Source organism: Manis javanica, chromosome 10, assembly GCF_040802235.1.
Source record: "Manis javanica isolate MJ-LG chromosome 10, MJ_LKY, whole genome shotgun sequence".
NCBI lineage: Eukaryota > Metazoa > Chordata > Mammalia > Pholidota > Manidae > Manis > Manis javanica.
Genome location: NC_133165.1, coordinates 80,377,331 through 80,394,211, shown reverse-complemented (window position 1 = coordinate 80,394,211; position 16,881 = coordinate 80,377,331). Strand labels below are relative to the sequence as shown.

The window sequence follows — 16,881 nt, the reverse complement described above, 5'->3', positions numbered from 1 at the left end:
GTGTAAGACAAGCACAATGCCCTCACACCTCTATTTGCCACTGAGTCAGATCGCTGAGGCAGAATGTCCTCACCTATTGTTTCAAAATATACAGCTTCTAACTTGGCAGGAAAATCAAGCATGTTTAAGGAAACTCCCTCATCTTAGTCAGATTCTTCAATCTATGTTTATCATGAATGAAACAACTATTCATACTCATCTGAATCCTGTGTCTACTTCTCAATTTGTTCCTAACTCACATTGAGAATATATGTGATTAAATAATAGCAATTAGTAGACAGGTTGTTGTTTAGAAAACTAATATTATGGATGTCCTATACATATGTGACCAAGCTGTGAGCCCAGATAATAAACCAGGCCTGAATAGAAAATGTTTTTTCACCATTGGTTAAAGAAGTCAGAAATCAGTAATGTGATAGCAGTTATATCCATTATCACTGATGACTTGATATTCAGAACCTGAAATCTACACCCTTCATTTAGTCTTGTATTTAGGCTAGGGAACTCCCACATGGAAAAAAAAGCAAAGGTGAAATCTTAATTGAAGCATATATACTGCCTAGATTTAAACTGATGGATTAATAGCATAGGTTATGGTAGAATCAAAAAATCAGAGAAGCTAAATACCTCAGAAGTCTGAAGTTGAACCACAGCCATAGGGTGAGGATACCAGCTCAGATTCTTTCTTCTGGTTGAAACGTGGAAGGCCACTAAGTATTTCTGGTCCAAGTTGGGGGCTGAAACTTGGAGAACCTTTCTCTCAAGTACTCTTAAACTTTGAGAAATCGATTCAGAGCCCTCCAGGTTCTTAATGGGCTCATATGAGGAAGCTCTGCATAGAACAGGTGATTAGCAATTAGAAAAATGCCTGGGGGCAGGCTTTTCTCAATGAGTTTGAATATTCACATTACAAGGCTCTTCTTTATTTTCACCTCTCTGACTTTTACTTCTGTTTCCATTTGCACTTGCTCTTTATTTCTATATACTGGTAACCTTACTTTTTAAAATTTAATGTTACAGTTTTTATAGCATATCATCCATTACAGTAATTGATATCATTTATTATCATTATTATATCATTACATTATTAGTATTCATAATGCATATCATATAAATGCATTACATTTTACTTTTACCTTTGTACTTTGTTAATGAAATAAGTCTTCCTCGAATTTACTACCGATAAGTATTTCTTGTGAGGTTCCTTGAAAGCATGTCCAGAGAGTCAGACATATTTACTTAAATAGTTCCTTTAAAAAATCAATAAACTAGTTTTGAGTCCTGGTTCTACTACTTGCAAGCAGTAATTCACTTTTCTAAACTTTCATTTCTCCACATTTCTTCAGTGTAAATTATGACTACAGACATAACTTGTAGGGTCATTTTCAAGATTACCAATATTATACATTTTCAACAAATTCTTTCTTGCATTTTATTTCCTTCAGATATTTAGAAATAAATATTTTAACAGGATTGTTACTTACAGCCATGCCTTTGTTTATCTCTTATTCACAGATTAATGTCAAATTTTGCTTCTTTGTTTTTTCTCCTCACATATTAGTTCTCATTTTGTATCATCAGAAGTTTCAAATCATCATATTGGAAAATTATTTATTATGCAACCAATATTTGTCTAGATGCCAAGCATAAAGCACACAAGAATTTGGTATATGAGGCAGACATTCTCCAGGGCATTTTCCATTGACGGTAGAATGAAAACAAGTAAACCCTGGTAAGGTATGAAAGCAGTGAGTGAGTGATGACACTAGTGTGAATGTGTCGGACTAACCCAGGCCTGGTGGTACTTAGTGGAATCATGAGACAAGGTCAGCGAAAATTCCTTGTAGGAATGTCATTTAAACTGGAGCACCCTGGGAATCTGGAAGTTGAAATCTGGGGGAGAAATTCCCGCCTACCTGAGCCATGATATGAGAAGTGGCCTGAAGTAAGAGAACAAGGATCAGAAGTTTTAATATGTTGCACTACAGAGGTGAAAGTTGGTGCAGAATGTAACAAGTTATGAAATGCTGATCTTTCTGTAGGGTATTACCATTAGGTGCTATAGTTCTGGGGTAAGGGGTTCCCCTGGCCTGGGCAAGTTCCCTATGAATCTGGGGAAACACATAGAGGACACGGGGAAGGGCAGGTGGGAGAAAGAGGTCTTACTGCTCACAGCTTGCTCGAGGTTGCTAGCCAGTCCTCGCTCCATCCGTCCCTTCTGGCTGTGCTCACGCCCTATCCCGCAGACCGCCCCTTCCACCAGGATCTCCAGGGATGGGTCCTTGGAGACGGGTGTGCTCCACACCAATTAGGTACCAGGAATGGAGGGGAGGGGAGAATGGCCGTTTTCTCTCCACCCCTTGACAGGAGAGGGTCTGCTGTGGCAAACACCCACTGCTATGTAAATGGACTAAAGCCAGGAGGGAAATTACAGAAACTTCAGGTAAAAACTTCCATTTACCCCACATGTGCATAATTTTGCCTTTAAAATGATATTTTCATTCTTTAATAAAGCAAATCTTCACACTGATATTGACATTCACATTATAATCTGTTTCCCTTTTTTTCCATTCCCAGAATATTTGTCTTACAGGTTATGAATTTATCACTCTTCTAGTCCTATATTAGTTTTCTTGCTCTAGCTGCTGATTGCTTAAATACTCTACATTCAAGAGTTAACATTTTAATTGGTACATCAATGTCAATCTCTTTTATGTAACTTTAGGGGAAGATTTATCTTTAACAGGAAATACCAGTACATTTCTTTCTTCATTTTAACTGAATTCATGTCCCTTTCACAAGCTTTAAATAACTTTTCTATTGGATTGGATCCAGTCAATAAAATATGTGAATCTTGTGATTTTTAAAGATTCCTCAGGAGTAAATGCTTCTTTCAAATCCTAAATTGTGTACTTATTCCTTATTTTAAAATGTATCTTGGGTTTATGAAATATTTCCTTGTTACACTTAGAAAATTATTGATTCTTTTCAATATTATGTCTCTTCTTATTTGAGTAAGATGGGAGATTTCTTGTTTTCTCTTTTTTTGTGTGTGTTTTATTTGGAAGAATGATGTTCACCATGGCAATAATATTTTATGTTAAATTTCTCAATCCTTTCAGCATTGGTAAGGAAATATTAAGAAGTCATGCTTAGATTTCCTGAAACACCTATTCTCACTTTTCTTCGTCAATATTGTCATCTCAAAGAAGTTACTTTATAAGGTGATGAAAGGGGTGACTTGACCAGCATCAGTAATGAATGGAAGGCCATGCCCCACACTGGGAAAAGAGAAAATCAGATAGAAACTGAAGAAATATGCTTAGGGACACTGACATCAATGTTCCCCTAATTCTTTGAGAATAATGTAAATCTTTTGACTAAGTCACTAAAGGCCTGTTTCACTTGTTTGTTCCTCAGAGTGTAAAGAAATGGGTTTAACATGGGGGAAATGGAAGTAGTGAGTATTGACACTCCCTTATTAATGGCAATTTTATCTTTTGCTAAAGGTTTGATATAAACAAAGATTCAGCTGCCATAGGTGATGGAAACCACGATAATGTGGGATGAGCAGGTGGAAAAGGCTCTTGCCCTCTGCTGGGCAGAGGGGATTCTTAGACTTGTTCTGATGATGTACATGTAGGACAGAACCACACACACCAGAGTCATGAGGAAAATCAACACAGCACAGACAATAACCATCTGCTCTGTGAGCCATGTATCTGAGCATGAGATCTTCAGTATAGGGTTAGCATCACATGCAAAGTGGTCAATGGCATTAGAGGCACAGAATTCCAGGTCCAGTACCAAGGTAAGTGGTGGTGATATGATCAACAAAGAGGTCATTCAACAGCAGAAGATAAACTTTTTACAGACTCTGTAGTTCATAATAGTCATGTAATGCAGGAGTTTGCAGATGGCTACATATTGATTAAGGAAATGGTAGCCAGGAGAAAAAATTCTGTTACTCCAAAAACATCTGTAAAAAATAGTTGGCATATACAAGCATTCTACGTAATAGTCCTGTCACCTGTTGATATACTGTACAAGAATCTAGGAATTCAGGCAGAAGTGAATGAGATTTCTAGCAAGGAAAAATTTTGGAGAAAAATTTTAAGGTGAGAATCCACTAATGTGAGGATGATGATGCTCAGGTTTCCAGTTACACTCAACATGTAGGTGATCAGTAGAAATATAAAAATCAGAATCTGTAGCTGAGGGTCATCTGTCAATCCCAGGAGGATGAAACTGGTGAGAGATGTGTGGTTTCTCATTCCTGTGTCCTGACCTTTGCCCAATCTGCATGTAATAGTGAGGGATTAAGATCTGAGAAGATGGTGGGGAAAAAATGTGTTACAATGGATTTTGTTCAGAAAAGCCAAGCAATGTATTTTATTTTACTTAATAATGAATTTTAAAAATAATCAAACGCTCGACTCTGTTGATAGCCTATCACAGATTGGTTAGAAATCTGGCTTTCAAATGTTTTTACTACAATGCATGGTAAGATAGACATTTCATATAGCAGCCCAGTGTACATACTCACACATACACACATGAATACATAGGCACATATATCTATAACAAAAATGTGAGTAAAATGCTGATAACCCTTAGGTGCCCTGCTCTGTGATGTTTTATTTTCTAATGTATCTTATTAAAAATAAATACAAATATCATCTAATAGATTTTATAGTGTACTAAATGGTCATGACCTGTGTTCAAAAAATACTTTTTATGGATCTTTTGAATAATATAGTCCAAGGAAAAGATTATTTTTCATGATAGATTTTGAAATGTGCATTATCTGTTTAATTTGCACTTTGCAATAGATTGGTTTATAGCACACTTGTCCCCCTTAAGAATATTTCCCTTATCACTAAGCAAAATTTTACTCAGTGTCATTATCTGCTTGTAACCTTTTTTCCCTGAATAAATTAAAAACATATGAAATGTGTTTGTGACACAGATGCTTCTAGATCCATCTACCAACACAGTTGAAGACCCTGTTGCACTGCACAAGTCATCCTACATGGGCTACCTGTCTGGAAAAAAATTTAATCTAACCATTTATGTTTTTTCCCCTCCAGCTTACTACATCCATTTACCGATTCTGACCTATACCTGGTTCTTGGTGATTCATTCCTTTTTTCTACTTGGACTTTTCAGAGAAGTCCTTCCAAATCTCCCAAGCTATGTTACGAACTCTTTATGTGTTTTTGTCACACTCTATGCTTAATAGAGGATGTGAAAAAATTATTGGAAACATGATTTTTTTTGTCTTGTTTAATGTAATAACCACAGAGCAAGGAGAATAAGATATAGAGGTTATTCAAGGTAATATTTACCCTCAGACCTAGATCAAGTCATATTATTTATTAACTGGACTCAGTGTTAAAACTACTCTGACAACTCTTACTTTTCCTTGTCCCTGACTCTAGTTTATGGGATTCTTGGTAGCTTTTATGTTTGGTGGAGGAAATACTCTGAGTGGCTCCTGAGTCACACCATCACCTGACTACACATTCAGAATATATATAATACCTGCATGAAGGCAAAAAAGTGTTACCTGACTTGATCCTGTGTTTGGCAGAGAAACAGTTTTGCTTTTATGGATTCCATTCCTGCTTCCCCAATACACCTGTCAGAAACATATTAACAACAGAGATTAAAACTGTTAAATTCTAGATTTGGACCATCAACTGGTCATTTGTTATTCCTCAGTTAACACCAACTAACTACATTATTGCCTGCTAAATGATTTTGTTCACCAATGCTTGTTTAAAGCCATAAATACATTGAAAATAAAACCCCACATCATTTGCTATATAAATTCTAATTAATTGGCTATATGAGAGTTTCGCTTAATTGCTTTAATGTAGTTCTTTTCTTCAGAAGTGGGAGATACTCTATACTCACCATCTGCCCATTTCCCATAGTAATTCTTCCAAGATTTACAGGCTTTCTGGTAAAGGGATGCAGGGATGACCCTTGCTTGTTGTTTTAGGATGAGCTGGGCACTCCCAAGAATATGAGCATTACACAACTAACAATATATTACATGAAGAGTAACAATAGATTGAGCAATTAAAATAATTAAGTAGATACTAGACTAAAGATATAGAAAAGGAAACATACAGAGGCCACCGACCTCTCTTTCCTTTAGTCTTAACACAACTGTGCCTTACACAACCCTGGAAACTGCAAGCCTTGTGCTTGCTCCTAAATATCTTGAAAATATACTGACACTATAGTAGATAAATGTTTTCCTTATTTTGTCTCTTAGAAAACTGAACACTTTAGATAGAGTGCAGAAATGCAAATTTTGTCAGCAGACGATTTCCAATTCAAGGTTGCTTAAAGAAGTCCTTCATTTGACTTATTTTAAGGTGACCTACTATTTGTTGATATATAAATCCAGTCCTATCAAAGTCTTCAATCAATTCAAAATTATAAACTCTAATTTCCTTTTAGCACAATTCAGTTAACTATTCATATCTCTCTACTTTTGGTAAAACATATCAAACTGTTTCTTAAAAAAAATAATTCTCTCAGTCTCTCAAAGACCACAGCCATATTGATTTCAGCTGGGTGTTTATCCCTGTACCTTCCTGGGACTAGAAGGATGAGGGAAGGTTTGCATAGGCGTATATGTGGACACAAACCCCAGATGAGTTAGGCTCCAAGTTATTTATGAATCTTCTGTGTAATATTTTGGCAAAGATCCTGAAACAGGAAGCAGTGGGGACAATGTCCTCAGAGAAGTGAAAATTCCACAACATTATTCAACACAGGACTTTACACAAAATAAAAATCAAGTGAAAAACAGCAAGCCTATCTTTTCCTCCTTTAATTCAATAACATCTATAGCTGCTAAATGCTGTAACAGAATACGAATTACCCATTTTCTCCTTTAGTAACATGTTTACCTTAAGTAATTGCTTTTTTTATTCAAAAATTAAGATAACAAAACTAGAAAAATTAAACTTAATAACCACTCTCAATGTCTCAGATTATACCCTCCATAAATTTCTTGTGTAAATATATTCACATTAATTGGTGTATTCACAAATATGAAGCATCCTTTATGTGTTGTTTTTAAATTTATTTTGACAAATAAAATCTGAAGATTCTTTTTATCTCAATAGTTATAAATTTGTATCATTGGGGAATATCTAATATTTCTTTTTGGTGCATTCTCTCCTAATTGGAAATCAATCCTAACAGCTGAAACTTTGTAATTCTTTAAAAGAACGTTTTCTTATTATAAAAAAATTGAATACCTCAAGCTAATTATATGACTCTCCAATTTTTTTAATATATTTTTATTATACATTTTACTTTTACAATAAATTTATGTTACTTCCTTTAAATCAACCTTCAGCTATGATGCAGAATATATTTTTGTACTTTTGAAATAGGGAAGTGTTATGCTTCCAGCTTTATTATTCTTCTCAAGGGTGCTTTGGCTTTTGGGGGTCTTTTGTAGTTTTATATGAATTTTAAGAATTTTTTCTATTTCTGTGAAAACGACATTGGTATTTTGATGGAGAGTGCATTGAATCTATAAATCACTTTTGGTAGTATGGATAGTTCACTGTGTTAGATCTTTCAATCCACAGACACAAGATGTCTTCCATTTACTTGTCTTCTTTCATATCTTCAAAAATTGTTTTTTACAATTTTCAATGTACAAGTCTTTCATTTCTTTAAGTTTTCTCCTAAATATTTAATTATTCTTATAGATTATTGTGATATGATTTAAAAGAGATACATATTTGGTCATTCAGATTAGCAAATATATATTACCCAGGTATATTTAGTCTCTATCCATAGTTCCTGAAAACATGGCAGAGAGTTAAAGGTGAGATGGGTGTCTTCTCATGTTAATGAGGGACTTTTGGACCCCACTGAAGGGTTGGGACTAGAGGTTGAATCAGCCAATGGCAGAAGATACAGTCAATCATGACTATGCAATGAAGCTTTCACAGAAACCCATGAGAAGAGCACATCACAGTCTTACATCCTGCTTCTCTGAGAAAGCTTTCACACTTGAGGAACCAGAGCACGCCCACATGCCACCAAGCCAGGCCCCGAACTCCACAAAAATAGAACCTCCTTTATTTGGGATCTTGCCCTGTGTATTTTTCATCTGGCTGTTAACTTGTTTCCTTTATGGCATCATTTATTAAACTGGTAAGCATGCTTTCCTGAGTTCTGTGAGCCACTCTAGCAAATTCATCAAACCGAAGGGGGAAGTCACTGGAACATCCAATTTATTGCTGGTTGGTCAAAAGCACAAGGAACAGCCTAGGGCTTGCTACTGGCATCTGGATTGGGGAGCGGATGGCAGTCTTGCAAGATGGAGTCATCAGCCTGGGGAGTCTGGTGCTGTCTCCTGGCAGAGAGTCAGAATGGAGTTGAGTTCTTGGATACCTGCTGGTGTTGGATAATAGCCTGGTGTTTTGCATGGGAAGACACACACACACATACACACACACACACACACACACACACACACACACACACACACATACATACTGGAATTGGGTCCAGGAACCCAAACACACACACACACACACACACACACACACACACACTGGAATTGGTCCAGGAACCCAAAAGGAGTTACATACTATTGCTGTGAATGTATGAAAAAACACAATGATATTGTAAATGGAACTGCTTTCTTAATTTCCATTTCAGATACTTCATTGTTAGTGTATAGAAGTACAACTTATTTTTATATAATAATTATTTTTGTCCTGTAATTTACTGAATTTATTTATTAGTTCCAACAGCTTTTAGTGGAGTCTTTATAGTTTGCTAAGGCTAAGTCATCTGCCAACACATAATTCTACTACTTTCATTCCTATTTACATCCCCTTTAATTAATTTTTCTTACCTGGTTGCCTTGACTAGGATTCCCAGTACTATTCTGAACAGAAGTGTCAAGAGTAGGCATGTTTATCTTATTCCTGATCTTAGAGGGAAAGGTCTCCATTTTTTATAACTGAGGATCATGTTACCTGTAGGTTTCATATATATTGCCTTATTATGTGAGATAACTTCCTTCTATAACCAGTTAGAGTGATTTTAATCATGAAAGCATTTGAAATTGTCACGGGCATTTTCTGCATCTACTGAGATATTCATGTGATTTGTATCCTCCATTCTGTTAATCATATATATTGATTTTCATATGTTGAAATATTCTTGCATCCCAGGGATAAATCCCACTTGGTCATGGCATATGCTCCCTTTTAACATGCTGTTCAATTTGTCATGCTCACATTTTGTTGGGCATTTTTGTGTCTATGTTCAACAGAAATATTGGCCTGTAGTTTTCTTTGCTTGTAGTAACACCTGGCTTTAGAATTTGGGTAATACTAACATCATAAAATAAATTTGTAAACAGTCCCTTCTCTTCATATTTTTAGGAGATTTTGAGAAGGGTTGGCATTTAATTCTCTAAATGCTTGGTAGAATTCACCAGTGAAGCCAACTTCTTTACAATTTCCCTGTATTTCCTTTTTGAAACATGAGTTATTTTTAAGTGTGCTATTCAGATTCTAGATATCTAGTGATTTTCTGGAGATCTCCCTTGTAATTTACAATTTAATTTCATTTCTGTCAGAGAACACATTATGTGCGATTTGAATGCTCTCATACTTACCAAGAACTGTTTTATAGCCCAGGATTGGTTTAACTTGTCAAAAGTTCAGTGTGCACTTGAAAATAAGGTGTATTCTGTTGAGAGGAGTGATCTATAGATGTCTGTTAAGTCTCAGTAGTTTAAAGAGTTTTTCAAGTCTTCAACCTCCTTGTCAACCTTCTGTCTAGTTGTACTATCCTTTGGCCATTAGTTTAAAGTGTTGCTCAAGTCTTCTATATCCTTACTGATTTTCTGTTTATGTGTTTGCCAATATTGAAAGAGGAGTATTGAAATATGCTACTATAGTTGTATTTTGTCTATTTCTCCTTACATACTATCAATTTTTGCCTCATGTAATTTGAAACCCTGTTATTAAGAGCATAAAATCTGAGTATTTCTATTCCATTTTAAGAAACTGACCTCTTTAATCATAAAATTGCTTCTTTATTTCTGGAATTAAATTTTGCTCTGAAATCTAGTTTGTCTAATATTAATATAGCAATTCCAGATTCTTTAGATTGGTGCTAGCAAGTTATATTCATTTATATCCTCTTAATTTTATCTCATTTGTCTCTTTATGCTTAAAATGGATTTATTATACACAGCATGTAGTTAGGTTTTGCTTGTTTATTCAGTATGATGATCTCTGCCTTTTAATGGGAGTATTTAGACCAGTTACACACAATGCAATTTTTATATGTCCAATCTTAAATCTGTAATCTTGCTAATTGTTTTCTATGTGTACCATCTGTTACTTGTTTCATTTTTCTCCTCCTTATGCCTACTTTAGATTAAGTGAAAATTTATGTTTTGAATTTATCTTATTACTTTCCCTACTGCTGCTGTACAACACAGTGGCTTGAAACAGCACACATTTATTATCTAAAAATTCTTTAGGTCAGATATCCAACAGGAGTCTCACTCAGATGAAAATCAAGGGGTCTCATTCTGGAAGCTCCAGGGCAGAATCCGTTTCCTTGACTCTTCACACTCTAGAGGCTCCCACAATGTTTAAGTAATCAAGCCCTTTATTCATCTTCAAAGTAAATAATATTGTTTATCTGTAACTGTTTTTCTGTGGTTAAATACCCTCTGACTCTCCTTTTATGCCTCCCTCTTCCACTTAAGGATCTTTGTTACTGCTTTGGGCCCACCTAGATAATAAGGAGAATTTCCCTATTCTAAAGGCAGATGATTGGTAACCTTAATTCCATCTGCAACCCTAATTTTTCTTTTACATTTAAGGTAATGTATTCACAGGTTATGGTATTAGGACATTCCTGTGATGGACTAGTAGCTCTAACATTTGTTTCTAGTTGATTTAGGGGTGATAGTATGTATTTTCAATATACCAGACTAACTTCAAATAACATTGAGGCAATATAAGAACCTAACAATGTAATTCCATTTCTGACAATTTCACATTTGTGTTATTGCTGTTATATATTTTATATTATTATAATTACTGTTTGTTTTTATTCATTTTATTATTTGTTAATCATTTTTTTAAATAATAAAATATTTTTATCAATGTTTTTATTATTTCTGTTGCTATTCATTCCTTTGTGTTGCCATATTTCCATCTATATCACTTTCCTTTTCCTGACAGTTGCATGCTGTTTTCCCTGCAATATTTGTTGAATTGTCCACTTGAGATTTGTAATTTCTTTATTTATATTTTAATTTAACTTAAAAATTTAATTAATACAATGACTAGAAATATGTAATAGGAAAATACAGGTAACCCATGAGCTATAGCTCGGTATATCAGGGGATAATTACATTTTAGAAAGCATATTAATCATACAATAAACAACCCTCAAAATATGAATATATTTTAACTGAAGTTATAATTCTAAGAGTTTGAACTTTTGTAAATATATACTTTTATAACAATGCTTCTTGTGACTTTTTAGTAATTTTAAAATGAGGAAAATATGAATTTAAAATTTTTGTATAACCATACAGTTAAGTATCATGGTTATTTTAATAATAGAAAAATTAGCACTTAATTTTGTAATTTACAATCATTTGAAAATGTGATGGAATAATCTAAAAGATAAAGCAGCACACTCAAAATAATGATGTATGTTCATAAATTCTTCAAGAAAAGTACATGCCATATTGTTAAGGAAAGTAGGAAGTTATAAAACATGTAAAATATATTTCTATGTTTACCATCATTATAAACATAGAAGTTGATTATTACTATAAAGAAATACATGAGATTGAAATATGACATTGATTATATATTTGTGTTCTGTGTAATATCTGTCTAAATATAGGAAATGTATTAGGTAGAGCCATGTGAAATTCTCAGTGGTTGGGGGTCTTTGTTCTTAAAGAAAGGCAATCACATTTTTTAAGTTATTCATATATAGCATTTATATTTACAAAAAATATTGAAATTATATATTCAGAATATTAAAAGTAAGTGTACTTTTGTGTTTATATTTTCCCTTCTTTTACTATATTTCTCTTTTTATCTAAATAGAAGTAATAAGGAAGAAAATGGTCTTTCATGATTTCATAAGAACAAAATAAGGAGAAGTCTGGCTCCATGCCAAATGTGTTTCACTGTTTTGAAGTACACTGCAGTTAATGTTATTGTAGAATCTTCATGTCTTTAAGGAAATGTTCCCACTGTTGCATCTTTCAAGACCCCACAGAAATACAAAGAATCCTTAGAGAATACTATGAGAATCTATATGCTGGAAAACCTAGAAGAAATGGACAACTTTCTAGAAAAATACAACCTTCCAAGACTGACCCAGAAAGAAAGAGAAAATCTAAACAGACCAATTACCAGCAATGAAATTGAAGTGGTAATCAAAAAACTACCCAAGAGCAAAACCCCCAGGCCGGATGGATTTACTGCAGAATTTTATCAGACACATAGAGAACATATAATACCCATTCTCCTTAAAGTTTTCCAAAAAATAGAAGAGGAGGGAATACTTCCAAACTCATTCTATGAAGCCAACATGACCCTAATACCAAAACCAGGCAAAGACTCACCAAAAAAGAAAATTACAGACCAATATCCTTGATGAACATGGATGCAAAAATACTCAACAAAATATTAGTAAACCAAATTCAATAATACATCAAGAGGATCATACACCATGACCAAGTGGGATTCATCTCAGTGATGCAAGGATGGTACAACATTAGAAAATCCATCAACATCATCCACCACATCAACAAAAAGGACAAAAACCACATGATCATCTCCATAGATTCTGAAAAAGCATTTGACAAAATTCAACATCCATTCATAATAAAAATTCTTAACAAAATGGGTATAGAGGGCAAGTAACTCAACCTAATAAAGGCCATACATGACAAACCCACAGCCAACATCATAATTCACAGCAAGAAGCTGAAAGGTTTTCCTCTATGATCGGGAACGAGACAGGGATGCCCACTCTCCCCACTGTTATTCAACATAGTACTAGAGGTCCTAGCAATGGGAATCTGACCAAAAAAAGAAATACAAGGAATCCAGATCGGTAAAAAAGAAGTCAAATGTCACTATTTTCAGATGCCATGATAGTGTATATAAAAAACCCTAAAGACTCCACTCCAAAACTACTAGAACAAATATCTGAATTCAGCACAGTTGCAGGATACAAATGTAACATACATAAATCTGTTGCTTTACTATAAACTAATGATAAACTAGCAGAAAGAGAAATCAGGAAAATGATTCCATTCACAATTGCATCAAAAAGAATAAAATGCTAGGAATAAACCTAACCAAGGAAGTGAAAGACCTATACCCTGAAAACTACAAGACACTCTTAAGAGAAATTAAAGAGGACACTAACAAATGGAAACTTATTCCATGCTCTTGGCTAAGAAAAACTAATATTTTCAAAATGGCCATCCTGCCTAAATCAATCTACAAATTCAATCCCTATCAAAATGCAATCCCTATCAAAATACTAACAGCATTCTTCAACAAACTGGAACAAATAGTTCTAAAATTCATACAGAACTACCAAAGACCCCAAATAGCCAAAGCAATCCTGAGAAGGAAGAATAAAGCAGGGGGGATCTCGCTTCCCAACTTCAAGCCATAATACAAAGCCACAATAATCAAGACAATTTGGTACTGGCACAAGAACAGACCCACAGACCAGTGGAACAAGATAGAGTCCATATATTAACCCAAACATATATGGTGGTCAATTAATATACAATAAAGGAGCCATGTACATACAATGGGGAAATGACAGCCACCTCAACAGCTGGTGTTGGCAAAACTGGACAGCTACATGTAAAAGAATGAAACTGGGAGCCAACAGGGTGGCATGAGTAGGACAGTGGGAATCTCCTCCCAAAAACATATACATTTTTGAAAATACAACAAATACAACTAATCCTAAAAGAGAGACCAGAAGACACAGGAAACAGCCAGAGTACATCCACACATGCGAGAGCCCAGCGCCTGGTGAAAGGGATAAAATACAACGCACGGCACAGCAGGACCCGAGCATGCCTCCCCCCAGCTCCCGGCAGGAGGAGAGGTGTCGGAGTGGGGAGGGAGAGGGAGCCCAGGACTGCTAAACATCCAGCCCCAGCCACCCACACCAGAGCGCAGACACAGTGCATGTGTGGAGGGCTGGAAACTAGGGAAACAGCGCAGCAAGACCTCTGAGCAGGTTCGGAAGCTGATGCCCCTGTGACAAAGAAAAGCGAGTGCTTTCTGAAAGTCTTAAAGGGACAGGGACCTAACAGCTAGACGGAAACAACACAGGTTACAGCCCAGTGGCTGGAAATTACAGGGAAAACCAGGTGCACTAACCCCCTGGGCAACAGCTCTGAGACCCCTCACGGAGGTAAACAGCCAAACAGCTGCAACCCCGTGCATCACCCCTCTGGGCGCTGTGAAAGCAGAGAAGCAGCCTAAGGCAGGCCCTGCCCTCAGAAAGGGAGCTTCCTCCACACCAGCCGGACAAGTCACAAAGACCCAGTCTACACGAAATTATCCAATACAAGCACTAGGGGTCGCAGTTGTCCCAGTAAAGAAAGGCCAGTAGCAAGTGAAAAGTTTGGCCATCCCAGACGACAGTCAATAGCACCTGTCAACATGAAAAGGCAAAAAAATATGATCCAGACAAGACTAACCCAGACAGCTTCGGCATCTGATACATCTTCCCCTGAGAAGGAACCTGGGGAGATAGATTTAACCAGTCTTCCTGAAAAAGAATTCAAAACAAAAGTCTTAACCATGCTGATGGACTTAGAGAGAAATATGCAGGAACTAAGGAAGGAGAATACAGAAATAAAACAAGCTCTGGAAGGACTTCAAAACAGAATGGATGAGATGCAAGAGACCATAAATGGACGAGAAAACAGAGAACAGGAACACAGAGAAGCTGATGCAGAGAGAGATAAAAGGATCTCCAGGAATGAAAGAATTCTAAGAGAGCTGAGTGACCAATTGAAACATAACAATATCCACATTATAGGGGTACAAGAAGAAGAAGAGAGAGAAAAAGGGATAGAAAGTGTCTTTGAAGAAATAATTGCCATAAACTTCGCCAAACTAGTGGAAGAAATGGCCTCTCAGACCACAGAGGTACACAGAACTCCCATGACAAGGGATCCAAGGAGGGCAACACCAAGTCACATAATAATTAAAATGGCAAAGATCAAAGACAAGGACAAAGTATTAAAGGCAGCCAGAGAGAAAAAAAAAAAAAGCTTACCTACAAAGGAAAACCCATCAGGCTATCATCAGACTTCTCAACAGAAACCCTACAGGCCAGAAGAGAATGGCATGATATACTTAATGCAATGAAACAGAAGGGCCTTGAACCAAGACTGCTGTATCCAGCACGAATATCATTTAAATATGAAGGAGGGATTAAACAATTCCCAGACAAGCAAAAGTTGAGGGAATTTGCATCCCACAAACCACCTCTACAGGGCTTCCTACAGGGACTGCTCTAGATTGGAGCACTCCTGAAAAGAGCACAGAACAAAACACCCAACATACAAAGAAGGGAGGAGGAGGAATAAGAAGGGAGAGAAATAAAGAATCATCAGACCATGTTTATAATAGCTCAACAAGTGAGTTAAGTTAGAAAGTAAGATAGTAAAGAAGCTAAACCTGAACCTTTCATAACCACAAACGTAAAGCCTGCAATGGCAAAAAGTACATACCTTTCAATAATCACCCTAAATGTAAATGGACTTAATGCACCAATCAAAAGACACAGAGTAATAGAACGGATAAAAAAGCAAGATCCATCCATATGCGGCTTACAAGAGACTCACCTCAAACCCAAAGACATGCACAGACTTAAAGTCAAGAGATGGATAAAGATATTTCTTGCAAAAAACAGAGAGAAGAAAGCAGTTGTTGCAATTCTGGTATCAGACAAAACAGACTTCAAAATAAAGAAAGTAACAAAAGACAAAGAAGGACATTACATAATGATAAAGGGCTCAGTCCAACAAGAGGATATAACCATTCTAAATATATATGCACCCAATACAGGAGCACCAACATACCTGAAACAAATACTAACAGAACTAAAGGAGGAAATAGAATGCAATGCATTCATTCTAGGAGACTTCAACACACGACTCACTCCAAAGGACAGATCCACCAGACAGAAAATAAGTAAGGACACAGAGGCACTGAACAACACACTAGAACAGATGGACCTAATAAACATCTACAGAACTCTACATCCAAAAGCAACAGGATACACATTCTTCTGAAGTGCACATGGAACATTCTCCAGAATAGACCATACTAGCCCACAAAAAGAGCCTCAGTAAATTCCAAAAGATTGAAATCCTACCAACCAACTTTTCAGACCACAAAGGCATAAAACTAGAAATAAAATGTACAAAGAAAGCAAAAAGGCTCACAAACACATGGAGGCTTAACAACACGCTCCTAAATAATCAATGGATCAATGACCAAATCAAAATGGAGATCCAGCAATATATTGAAACAAATAACAACAACACAAAGACCCAACTACTGTGGGACACAGCAAAAGCAGTCTTAAGTGGAAAGTATATAGCAATCCAGGCATATTTAAAAAAGGAAGAACAACCCCAAATGAATGGTCTAATGTCACAATTATAGAAATTGGAAAAAGAAGAACAAATGAGGCCTAAGGTCAGCAGAAGGAGGGACATAACAAAGATCAGAAAAGAAATAAATAAAATTGAGAATAATAAAACAATAGCAAAAATCA

General features: G+C 35.8%; 1 pseudogene; it reads right to left on the bottom strand.

Moving 5' to 3' along the window:
* Window positions 1-3,348: 3,348 nt before the first annotated feature.
* Window positions 3,349-4,274, bottom strand: LOC140843054 (olfactory receptor 6C2-like; annotated as a pseudogene).
* Window positions 4,275-16,881: the final 12,607 nt, after the last annotated feature.